General features: G+C 40.4%; 1 pseudogene; it reads left to right on the forward strand.

Annotated features, from left to right (window-relative positions):
* The first annotated feature begins 11,491 nt into the window (after positions 1 to 11,491).
* On the forward strand, positions 11,492 to 12,539 carry LOC135232682 (vomeronasal type-1 receptor 4-like; annotated as a pseudogene).
* The last annotated feature ends 213 nt before the right edge of the window (positions 12,540 to 12,752 follow it).

Below are 12,752 nucleotides of genomic sequence, written 5' to 3' on the forward strand. Positions count from 1 at the left end.
CCAGTTCCAAACTTGGGGTCCCAACACCCCAAGTCATTCTGAGTAGGTGAATCCAAATTCAGGAATTGCTCTAATTTACCAAACAGGATGTCCTTTTCTAGCAACTGGTCTTCCTAATGATGTGGAGACCTTTAAAAATACCTCTGTTTTCTCTATATGTATTGTTCAGTTCAGTACTTCTACTTCTTCTTGGATCAATATTTATAAAATATACATTGCTAGAAAATATCCATGTCAGCTACACATTCCAATAAATTTGCACGGAGTTGTACAGATGGTTTCTAATGATTTTTAATATAAATTAAAGGTACCATTTTCTTCCTTTTACTCCTCTTCTGGAAAAATCTTTCTCATGGCCTCTGTGTCCTTTACTGTCTGTGCTCATAACCTTCCCGTTTTTGGAGTTTAGGAGCCTGAGGATTAACAGACAAGTATATTTTTGGACAAGGAACTTGTCAGGGAAGCACAGGATGCAGTGAGATACAGCTGCTTCACTGCCAGTCCCTCATGGGTCAGATCTCAGCACTTCCTGTTTCCCTGTGTGAGCCCCTGTCAGCTGCAGAGATGATGCAAAAGGAAGAGCATCTCCCAAACACACAACCTGTTGTCTGCAATGGCTGTTTTCAAACAATCCAACTTTTACAAGTGTCTGCCTACAGGGATCATCAGAAACATCTCACTCAAAAACACTAGAGACCTCTGTGGAGATTCTCACTAGAAAATTTTAATTGTTTCTGAGAACTGGCAACTGGAAGAAAGTTTTTACAAAATACTCTCAACTGGCCAATTGTGAGGTGTCCCTGAAACTACAGGTGAGGTGATAATTGCAGTTCTGTGGGGAGCTGAGGTCACAGAATCTCAAACTCATATCTCAGGGTCTGCCTCTCTCCCTCCCACACACCCAGTGGTTCTCTTGACCTTCACACTGAGCCCACCATCCTGACAGCAGAAAGGAGTCAGGTGTTTTCTATTTCCATCTGAGAGGCAGAGTCTGTAAGGGAAGGAGGCCTATCAGGGTCTGAATAAGGGATCCTATCTGAATAAGGAAACCTTCTGGGTTCAAAATTGGCCCAGGGCCCCACAGTAAGGAGGACTAATTCCTGAGCTTGAGCTCAGCTGGAACAGAGAGGTGGAGGTCCTAGACCCTATCCTAATCCCTGTTGGCTCCTAATGTCATTTAGTGTCATCCTCAAGAAGAGTGATTTTGGGGGATTAACCTTGTCATCATGAAGCCTGATTCTGAATGTGCTGAAAGGCTGTGATTTTGGAATCAATCTGCTGTTCAGCCTACTTTGCAGGAGTCAAAAATAGGGGAGGTTACAAGAGGTGTGACTGTAACAGCTCCATACTTGTACTTCAGAGCAGGATGAATCTACGTGAATCATCTAACCCTGTGCAGAAGTAGTTTGAATGGTAGTTGCTGGAATAGAAATGTTTTCTCTAACTGTGGCGTATGGTGCATTAATGGAGGCAGTAATTGTGTCTCCTGAAAACATCCATGGTCTGTTGATTATGGGAAGCCTGGTTTCCCTTTTAAGGTTAGGGAAGCAGCAGTTAGAGGAAAGGTATTGTGATAATAATGGATTTCACACAGTAGCTGTCAGGCTAAAGTATATCTTGTGCTGTTTTCTCTGGTTGAAAAGTATTCTAATATCAGTGAAAAAACCAACCATTTCAATGTATAAAATGCACAAGATGTCATGCCTTAGAAAGTTCGTTTTTCATTTGTGTCTTATATGTTAATATCTTTCACAAATCTCACATCACCGCTAATACTATTACCTAATATGCATTCATTAATTGATGAGAATATGAAGTGAAAGCAGTAATAATTTAGTTTCTAAGCTCCACTATTTTATCTCGTATTAATGTTTGAGGTTCCATAGTTTAGGGCAAGATATGAGATTGTTCAATAATTCCTGTGATAAGTGCCATTGTATTTTGTTCTTGGCATAAGAGAAGATGTGTCCTTCTGTTGCCATCCTAATATCCAGGCAACCTGGTCATGAGGAAGGTTTCTGTAGTATTCTACTGCAATCAGTGAATCTTTTATTATGTTCTCCAAACCTCCATCCATAATTGATATTGGCCTATGGAATAAATTTTTAGGCATCAATGAAAACTTGTTACAACCAACATTTTAAAATAAAATATCATCAGTGTAAAATGAAGTGACAAGATGTCAAAACAAAACTAAAGACAGATCTGGATTATTGGAAGAACAAAGCCATCAAGCGTGGTTACCACAGCATGGTGGTTAAATGCACTGTCTTTGAAACCAACTTAGACAGGTCAAGTCTCCTTTCTACCTCTAATAAGCTTGTGAATTTAGACAAATCACTTAACCTCTCTGAGCCTAAGTTCTCCTTACCTGTATAATGAAAGTAATAGTAATGGCTACCTCGTTGACTTGTGAAGGATAAAGACGTTTCCACATGTATGGTCTTTGTAACAGTGATTCCTACATCTGTCACTGGTAACTGAGAAAATGTCCTCCAGGGACTTGACAATGCGAATGATCTTCTTCTCACAGACTACAGTTGGTATCCAGGGAAGTTTTTCTCTTCTTTTCCATTATATCTTCCTTTACTTTACTAAATTCAGGCTAAGGTCCACAGACGTGATTCTCAGGAACCTATTCGTAGCCAAAGCTTTGTTGATTTTGTCTAGAGAGATCCCAGAGACCATGGCAGCTTTGGGGTGGAAAGATTTCCACAACGAATTTGGGTGCAATTTTTTTTTTCTATGTTCACAGACTGGCCAAGGGTGAGTCCACTGGCTGCACCTACCTTTTGAGTGTCTTCCAGGCCATCACCATCAGCCCCAGGAATGCCAGGTGGGCACAGCTTAAGGTAAAAGCTCCCAAGTACATGGGCTTCTGCATATTCCTCTGCTGGATCCTAGAAATGCTAGTAAATATCAGTTTTCTTGTGAATGTGGCTAGAAATTGGAGCAATAAAACTATCACAAAGGAAACTGATTTAGAATATTGTTCTACTGTCACTTATGGCAAGATCCCAAGGTCACTGTATGCAGCATTGTTTTCATTCTATGATATTGTGACTCATGATCTGGGCCAACGGCTCCATGGCTTTCATCCTGCACAGACACAAACAGCAGGCCCTACACAGTCATAGGAACACCGTCTCCCCCACATCCTCCCCTGAGTCCAGAGACACCCAAAACAGCCTTGTTCTGGTGAGTACCTTTGCGTCTTTTTAACACTCTCCTCCATCATTCAATTTTTTTTGACTTTTGAATCATTCCAGTTGGTGGCTGGTGAACATCTCTGCACTGACTTCTGCGTGTTTCCCAACTTTCAGCCCCTTTTTCCTCATGAGCCAAGACTCCAGTGTCTCCAGGCTCTGATTTGCCTGGATCAGTCAAGACAACATCCCTCTGTCTTATCAGAAATACCTAATCATATGTTTTTGCACAATGTTCAGTTCTTTGCTTATTCATTACACAGAAACCAAGCACATATGAGCCAATCACATTACAAGAGAGAAGTGGTACACACATGCATGCATACATTTAAGTATATATATGTGTGTGTGTGTTTGTATGTATGTGGTTGTGTATGCATATCGGTCAGATTGTTTCTAATTTATTGTTTCTAATAAATATCGGAAAATTGCCCAGTAAGAAATGTAAAAATGATACTAGTTACAAGAATGATAAACTGCTTTAGTCCTACAGTCTGTTTTATCTGACATTTATATCACCATGCTAGCTAATCAACTGGTTCAAATTACATAGAATGCATTTTTCATGTTTCTAATTTATTCTTTCTCTCTTAGCTATATTGTATTGCTTGAAAAAATACCCAGTTAAATACAGTCAAGCAATATTTGACTTTCACAGGACCAGTTAGTATATACATATTTAACATGATATTGGGTATATTTGAGATTCGATTTAGGAACTTATTATGTGCGTTTTGCCTTCCTTTCTGCCATCTCTCCTGCCTGTTCCTACCCATTGCTGTTGAGTTGATTGCAACTCATAGCCACCCTATAAGACAGAGTTGAACTGCCCCATAGTGTTTCCAAGGAGTGGCTGGTGGATTTGAACTGCCAACCTTTTGATTAGCAACCAGGCTCTTAACCACTGAACCACCAGGGTTCCAGTCCCTCCTGCTAACACGTCCAAAGTACATGAGGCAAAGTCTCACAGTCCTCTCTTCTAAGGAGCATCTGGCTGTACTTCTTACAAGAAAGATTTGTTCCATCTTCTGGCAGCCCATGGTATACTCAGTATTCTTCGACAACGCCATAATTGAAAGGCATCAATTTTCTTCGGCCTTCCTTATTCATTGTCCAGCATTCACAATCATATGAAGCGATTGAAAATCCCATGACTAGGGTCAGGTGCACTTAGTCCTCAAAGTGACATCTTCCCACTTTTACACTGTAAAGAGGTCTTTTGCAGCAGATTTGCACAACGCAATACGTCTTTTGATTTCTTGACTGCTGCTTCCACGGGTGTTGATTGTGGATTCAAGTAAAACGAAATCCTTCACAACTTCAATGTTTTCTCTGTTTATCATGATTTTGCTTACTGGTGTTTTGGCGTCATATTCAAATCTTTGCTACAGATGTAGTAGTGGAGTTGTTGGGTCATATGTTTACATCTCTTCAGCTTTAGCAGATGCTACCAATAAGTTTTCTAAAATGTTTGTATGAATTTTCTTACCCTCCAGGAGTGTATGAGTTTTCTGAGGTAAAAACTTCTGTGCCAACACTTGGTATTTTCTGTCATTTTCATTTTAGTCTACTAGTTTATGTGTCACAGTATCAAGTAGTGGATTTATTGGTATTTCCTTGGTTACTTAGAAAGTTGAACATTTTTATACATTTACCCCCTCAGACACAAGCCCCAAGCATGGGAGGCACCAGGCCACCTGTACTACTGAAAAGCTAGATCCAAATTCAGGAATTCCTACTTCACCAGATGTCTTTTTCTAGCAATTGGTCTTCCTGATGATGTGTTATTATTATTAGGTGCCATTAACTTGGTTCTGACTCATAGTGACCTTTAGTACAACAGAATGAAACACTGCCCAGTCCTGTACCATCTTCACAATCCTTTTTATGCTTGAGCACATTTTTGTAGCCACTGTGTCAATCCATCTACTTGAGCATCTTCCTCTTTTTCACTGACCCTCTACTTTACCAAGCATGTTATCCTTCTCCAGGGACTGATTTCTCTCATAACATGTTCAAAGTGTGCGAGAAAAAGTCTTATCCTTACTTCTGAGGAACATTCTGGCTGTACTTCTTCCAGGATAGATGTGTTCGTTCTTTTGGCAGTAAATGGTGTATTCAATACTCTTTACCAACACTATAATTCAAAGGCATCAACTCTTCTTCAGTCTTCCTTATTCATTGTCCAGCTTTCATATGCCTATATTGCTGTTGTTGTTAGGTGCCGTCAAGTCAGTTCTGACTCATAGCAGCCCCATGCACAGCAGAAGAAAACACCGCCCAGTCCTGTGCCATCCTCACAATTGTTGCTAGGCTTGAACCCATTGTTGCAGCCGCTGTGTCAATCCATTTCATTGAGGGTCTTCCTCTTTTTCACTGACCCTCTACTTTACCAAGCATGATGTCATTCTCCAGGGACTGATCCCTCCTGATAACATGTCCAAAGTACGTGAGACTCAGTCTTGCCATCCTTGCTTCTAAGGAGCATTCTGGTCGTACTTCTGCCAAGACAGATTTGTTCGTTCTTTTGGCAGTCCATTCATTGTACATTCAATACTCTTTGCCAACACCATAATTCAAAGGCGTCTATTCTTCTTCTGTCTTCCTTATTCGTTGTCCAGCTTTCGCATGCATATGATGCAATTGAAAACACCATGGTTTCAGTCAGATGCACCTTAGTCCTTAAGGTGACATCCTTGCATTTCAACACCTTAAAGAGTTCTTCTGCAGCCGATTTGCCCAATGCAACGCGTCTTTTGATTTCTTGACTGCTGCTTCCATGAGTGTTGATTGTGAATCCAAGTAAACAAAATCCTTAACAACCTCAATCTCCTCTCTGTTTATCATGATGTTCCTTACTGGCCCAGTTGTGAGGATTTCTGCTTCCTTTATGTTAAGGTGAAATCCATACTGAAGGCTCTGGTCTTTGATCTTCATCAGTAAGTGCTTCAAGTCCTCTTCACTTGCAAGCAAGCTAGGTTGTGTCAACTGCATATCATATGTTGTTAATGAGTCTTCTTCCAATCCTGATGCCCTGTTCTTCTTCATATTGTCCAGCTTCTCTGATTATTTGCTCAGCATACAGATTGAATAGGTGTGCTAAAAGGATACAACCCTGCCACACACCCTTCCATGCAGTCTCCCCTTGTTCTGTTTGACTGACTGCCTCTTGATCCATGTACTGATTCCTTGTGAGAACAATTAAGTGTTCTGGAATTCCCACTCTCCACAATGTTATCCGTAATTTGTTATGATCCGCAGAGGCGAATGCTTTAGCATAGTCAATAAAACACAGGTAAACATCTTTCTGGTATTCTCTGCTTTCAGCCAGGATCCATCTGACATCAGCAGTGATATCCCTGGTTCCATGTCATCTTCTAAATTTGGCTTGAATTTCTGGCAGTTCCCTGTTGATATACTGTTGCAGCTGTTTCTGAATGATCTTCAGCAAAATTTTGCTTGCATGTGATATTAATGGTATTGTTCAATAATTTCTGCATTTGGTTGGATTGCCTTTCTTGGGAGCAGGCATAAATATGGATCTCTTCTGGTCAGTTGGCCAGATAACTATCTTCCAAGTTTCTTGGCATAGACGAGTGAGCACTTCCAGTGCTGCATCCGTTTGTTGAAACATCTCAATTGGTATTCTGTCATTTCCCGGAGCCTTGTTTTTCACCAATGCATTCAGTGAAGCTTGGACTTCTTCCTTCAGTACCATTGGCTCCTGATCATATGTTACCTCTTGAAATGGGTGAACATTGACCATTTCTTTTTGGTATAGTGACTTTGTGCATTCTTTCCATCTTCTTTTGATGCTTCCTGCATCATTTAATATTTTCTCTATAGAATCCTTCAGTATTGCAACTTGAGGCTTGAATTTTTTCCTCCGTTCTTTCAACTTGAGAAATGCTGAGCGTGTCTTTTCCTTTTGGTTTTATATCTCCAGATCTCTGCACATGTCATCATAATACTTTGCTTTGACTTCTTGAGCTGCCCTTTGAAATATTCTGTTCAGCTCTTTTATGACATCATTTTTTCCTTTTGTTTTAGCTACTCAACATTCAGGAACAAGTCTCAGAGTCTCTTCTGACATCCATTTAGGTCCTTTTTTCTCTCTTATTTTTTAATGACCTCTTGCTTTCTTCACCTATGATGTCCTAGGTGTCATTCCACAACTCATCTGGTCTTCGGTCATTAGAGTTCAATCCATCAAATCTATTCGTGAGATGGTCTCTAAATTCAGGTGTGATATACTCAAGGTTGTACTTTGGCTCTCATTGACTTCTAATTTTCTTCAGTTTCAATTTGAACTTGCATATGAGTAATTGATGGTCTGATCTGCAGTCAGCCCCTACCCTTATTCTGACTGATGATATTGAGTTTTTCCATCATCTGTTTCCACAGATGTAGTCGATTTGATTCCTGTGTATTCCATATGGCAAGGTCCGTGTAAATAGTTGCCGTTTATGTTGGTGAAAGAAGGTATTTGCAATGAAGAATTCTTCTTGCAAAATTCAATGATGCGATCTCTGTCATCGTTTCTATCACCAAAGCCATATTTTCCAACTGCCTGTCTTTCTTCTTTGTTTCCAACTTTTGCATTCCAACCACCAGTAATTGTCAGTGCATCCTGATTTCATGTTCAATCAATCTCAGATTGCAGACATTAGTAAAAATCTTCAATTTCTTCATCTTTGGCCTTAGTGATTGGTGAGTAAATTTGAATAATATTCGTGTTAACTGGTCTTCCTTGTAGAAGTATGGATATTATCCTATCTCTGACAGTGTTGTACTTCAGGACAGATCTTTAAATGTTCTTTTTGAAGACAAATGCAACACCATTCCTCTTCAAGTTGTCATTCCCGGCATAGTAGACCATGTGATTGTCTGATTCAAAATGACCAATACCAGTCCCTTTAAGCTCACTAATGCCTAGGATATAGATCTTTATGTGTTGCATTTCATTTTTGACGATTTCCAGTTTTACTAGATTCATACTTCATACATGCCACATTCCAATTATTAAAGGATGTTTGCTGCTGTTTCTTCTCATTTTGAGTGGTGACACACCAGCAAATGAAGGTCCTGAAAGTTTGACTCCATCCACATCACTAAGGTTGACTCTACTTTGAGGAGGCACCTCCTCCCAGTCATATTTTGAGTGCCTTCCAGCCTGAGGGGCTCCTCATCCAGTACTATGTCAGACAATGTTTTTCTGCTATTCATAAGGTTTTCACTGGCTAATTCTTTTCAGAAGTAGACTGCCAGGTCCTTCTTCCTTCTCTGTCTTAGTTTGGAAGCTCAGCTGAAGCCTATCTGCCATAGGTGGTCCTGCTGGTATTTGAATACCGGTGGCACAGCTCCCAGCATCAGAGCAACACACAAGCCCCCACAGTACAACAAACTGACAGACATGTGGAACACATGCATATGAGGCGATTGAAACACCATAGGTTGGGTCAGGTACACCTTAGTCTTCAAGGTGATAGCTTTGCTTTTTAACACTTTTGACAATGTTCCACTGCTACTTATAAGGTTTTCACTGGCTAATTCTTTTCAGAAGTAAATCCCCAAGTCTTTCTTTTTATCTGAGGGGCAGAGTTCATAAGGGAAGGAGGTGTATCAGAAGCCTGGGTAAGTGATTAAATAAAAAAGTGTTTCTCTTGATTATGAACCTGGGTTAGTGTCAAAGCCACGCAGGAAGGAGGTGTGAGACATAAGCTGAGCTAGAAGAGGGAGTCAGGCATCCTAGACTGCACCTCAATCTCTGATGTCTCCTAATGAAATTTAGCCTAATTCTTAAGGACAGTATTATTGCAGTTTCATCCCATTGATAATGAAACCTTGATTTTTAAGATACTTGGAGCCCTGGTGGCTCAATATTTAAGAGCTTGGCTGATAGCCAAAAGGAGAGCAGTTCAAATCCACCAGATCCTCCCTGAAACCCTATGGGGCAGTTCAACTCTGTCCCGTAGGGTCACCATGGGACAGAATCGACTCGACAGCAATGGGTTTTATTTTGGTTTTAATAAGTCCCTCTGTGGCATAAATGGTTTAGTCTCGGCTACTGACCTAATGGTTGGATGATCAAGCCCACGCAGCAGATCCGAGGAAGAAAGGCCTGGTGATCTGCTTCCTAAATATTACAGACAAGAAAATCCTATGGAACAGTCCTACTCTGAAACCCATGAGATCCATATGGATCAGAATCAACTTAACGGCAACGGGTTTGGGTTTTTTGGGAGGATTGTAATTCTGAAATCAATATGAAATCCACTGAAATTGTGACAGGGATCACAGACAAAACTTCCAGGATGATCAGAGGTGAACCTCAAGTGCCTGTGATAGACACAGGATGGATCTGTATGAATCATGTAATCCTGTGAAGAAACTGCATATCAGTGGTTTTTGCTGGGACAGAGGTGAGTTCTCTAACTGTGGGTGATGATGCATTAGTGCAGAGAGGAATTTCATCTGTACTGAAAACAAAAGTGGTCTGTTGATTATGGTGAGACTGGTTTCCTTGTTGAAGTTACGGAAGCAGCATTTACAGAAAAGGTGACTTTATAATCATGAGATTCAGGCAGCAGCTGTAAGGCTCAAATGTATTTGTGATATTCCTCTGGTTTAAAAAACGTTGTTGTTGTTAGGGGCCATCTAGTTGGTTCTGACTCAAAACAACCCTGTGTACAACAAAGCACTGCCTGGTCAGGAGCCATTCTCATGATGGTTGTGATGCTTGAGCCCATTGTTGCAGCCACTGTGTCAGTCCATCTCATTGAGGGTCTTTCTCTTTTTCACTGACTCTCTACCAAGCATGATATCCTTCTCCAGGGACTGATCCCTCCTGATAACATGTCCAAAGTATGTGAATGGGAGTCTCGCCATCCTTACTTCTAAGCAGCATTCTGGCTGCACTTCTTTCAAGACAGATGTGTTCTTTCTTTTGGCAGTCCATGATATAGTGAATATTGTTCGCCAATATCATAATTCAAGGGAATCAGTTCTTCTTTGGTCTTCCTTATTCACTGTCCAGTTTTTGCATTCTTGTTAGGCAATTCAAAACACCATGGCTTGGGTCAGGCGTACCTTATTCTTCAGGATATCTTTGCTTTTTAATACTTTAGACAATGTTCCATTGCTATTATTTGGTTCCCATTGGCTAATTCTTTTCAGATGTAAACCGGCAGGTCCTTCTTTCTAGGCTGTGATAATCTGGAAGGTCGCCTGAAACCTCTTCACCATGGGTGACCCTGCTGGTATCGAATACCAGTGGCATAGCTTCCAGTGTCACAGCAACACACAAGCCCCCACAGTATGATAAAATGACAGACGTGTGAGGGGTTTAAAAAATAGTTGAATAGTAATCCAAAAATCTACTATTTTAATTCATAAAATGCACAAGATTTGATACCTTACAGATTCAATTTAGCATATGTATCTTACATTTTAATATCTTTCAAAAACCTCACATCATTGCCAGTAGTTTCACTTAACTCAGATATTAATAAACAGATAGGGGTACAGTTTGAAATCAGTAATAACTCAGTCTCTACCATACACTACCATATTCCATATTACTGTTTCATGGCCCATAGTTTAAGACATGAATTAAAAATGTTCAGTAATTCCTGTGATGGGCGCATTTGTACTTTTGATCTTGGCATAAGAGAAAATGAGTCTTTGCCTTGTCATCCTAATATTGAGCCATTCTTGCATTCACCAACTTTCCACGGGGCAGGTTTCTGTAGTATTATACTACAAGCAGCGCATCTACATTGACTAAGATACCTAAAGCTTTATTTGTGTGGATATTGGCCTCCAGAATAAACCATTAGGCATAAATGCAAACCTGTTTCAGCTAAATTATCAAATCAAATACCACCAATCTAAATTCAAATGACAAGGTGCAAAAACACAACCAAATATACATTAGTTTTATTTGAAGACCACAGCTGATTTGCTTCACAGGTTAGTATGGTGGTTAAATGCATGATCTTTGTTATCAGCCCAGCCAGTTTCAAGTTCCCTCCCTGCCCCAACCAGCATGTGAATTCAGACAAATCTCTTAACTTCTCTGTGCCTAATCCTCCCTTCCCACACTTTATAATGTGCGTAGTAGTATTTTCTGCTTGCAGGTTTTTGAAGAATAAAGAAGTTACCTCATATACTGTCTTCATAATAGTGATTCCTGATTTGTAAGTGTCCTTTAAAGATTTTTTATTCAACTCCTGGAAACCACTTAACAAAAGAAAACTTTGAGTCACTGTTTCTAAGTGGGAATTAATGGTAGGCAGAGCACAGTGGATTTTAGTTGACATGATACATGTGAACCATGTCTCATCTTCCCATGCAGGACCCTCTGGACCTGAAGATGCATATCATTCACGAGGAACTGAGGGGATGTTCTCCAGGGATTTAACAATAAGGACGACCTTCTTATCACAGATTACATTGGGAATCCTGGGGAATTTCTCTCTCCTTTACCGTTATCTCTTCATCTGCTTCACTGGGTGCAGGTTAAGGTCCACAGACTTGATTCTCAGGCACATGACTGTAGCCAACACCTTGGTCATTCTCTCTAAAAGAACCCCGCAGACAATGGTAGCTTTTGTGTGGAAAGATTTTCTCAATGATTTTGGATGCAAACTTCCTTTGTATGTTCACAGAGTGGGCAGGGGAGTGTCCATTGGCTGCACCTGCCTCTTGAGTGTCCTCCAGGCCATCACCATCAGCCCCAGGGGTGGGCAGAGCTTAAGGCAAAAGCTGCTAAGTGCATTAGTCCCTCCAATATCCTCTCCTGGATCCTGCACATGCTGATAAATATGATAGTTCCTTTCTATGTGACTGGCAGAGCAATAAAGCCATCACAAAGATAAAAAATTTTGGATACTGTTCTGTGCTTTGTGACAAAACCACACGCTTACTGCATTCGCATCGTTTGCATTCCTTGATGTTGTGTGTTTGGGACTCATGTCCTGGACTAGTGGCTTCATGGTTTTCATTCTGTACAAACACAAGGAGCGGGCCCAACACATTCATAGGAACAGCCTCTCCCCTAGATCCTCCCCTGAGTCCAGAGCCACTCAAACCATCCTTGTTCTGGTCAGCACCTTTGTATCCTTTTATACCCTCTCCTCTATCTTCCAAGCTTGTGTGACTCTTTTTAATAATCCAAGTTTGTAGCTGATAAACATCTCACCACTGTTTGTTGCATGTTTCCCAACTATAAGCCCCTTTGTTCTCCTTAGCAGTGACTCCAGTGTATCCAGGCTCTGCTGTGTGAGCACTGGAAAGAAAACACAATTCTCTCATCTCATCAAAAACATATAAATTGTCTATTTTTCACCGAGTTCAGTTATTGATATACTCACCCTTCACAGAATCTTCAGCCCAAGTATAAGCCAGCCTCATTGTGCATTGGCGAATAAGATATTCTTTTCCAGTAATAAAGAATAAATGATAATAGCAATAATAAATGAAATCATATGGAATTATTATGTAAATGCTTATGTAATTGTAGCTTATTAATGTATGTAGTGGAGA

Source organism: Loxodonta africana, chromosome 11 (genome assembly GCF_030014295.1).
Source record: "Loxodonta africana isolate mLoxAfr1 chromosome 11, mLoxAfr1.hap2, whole genome shotgun sequence".
Taxonomy (NCBI): domain Eukaryota; kingdom Metazoa; phylum Chordata; class Mammalia; order Proboscidea; family Elephantidae; genus Loxodonta; species Loxodonta africana.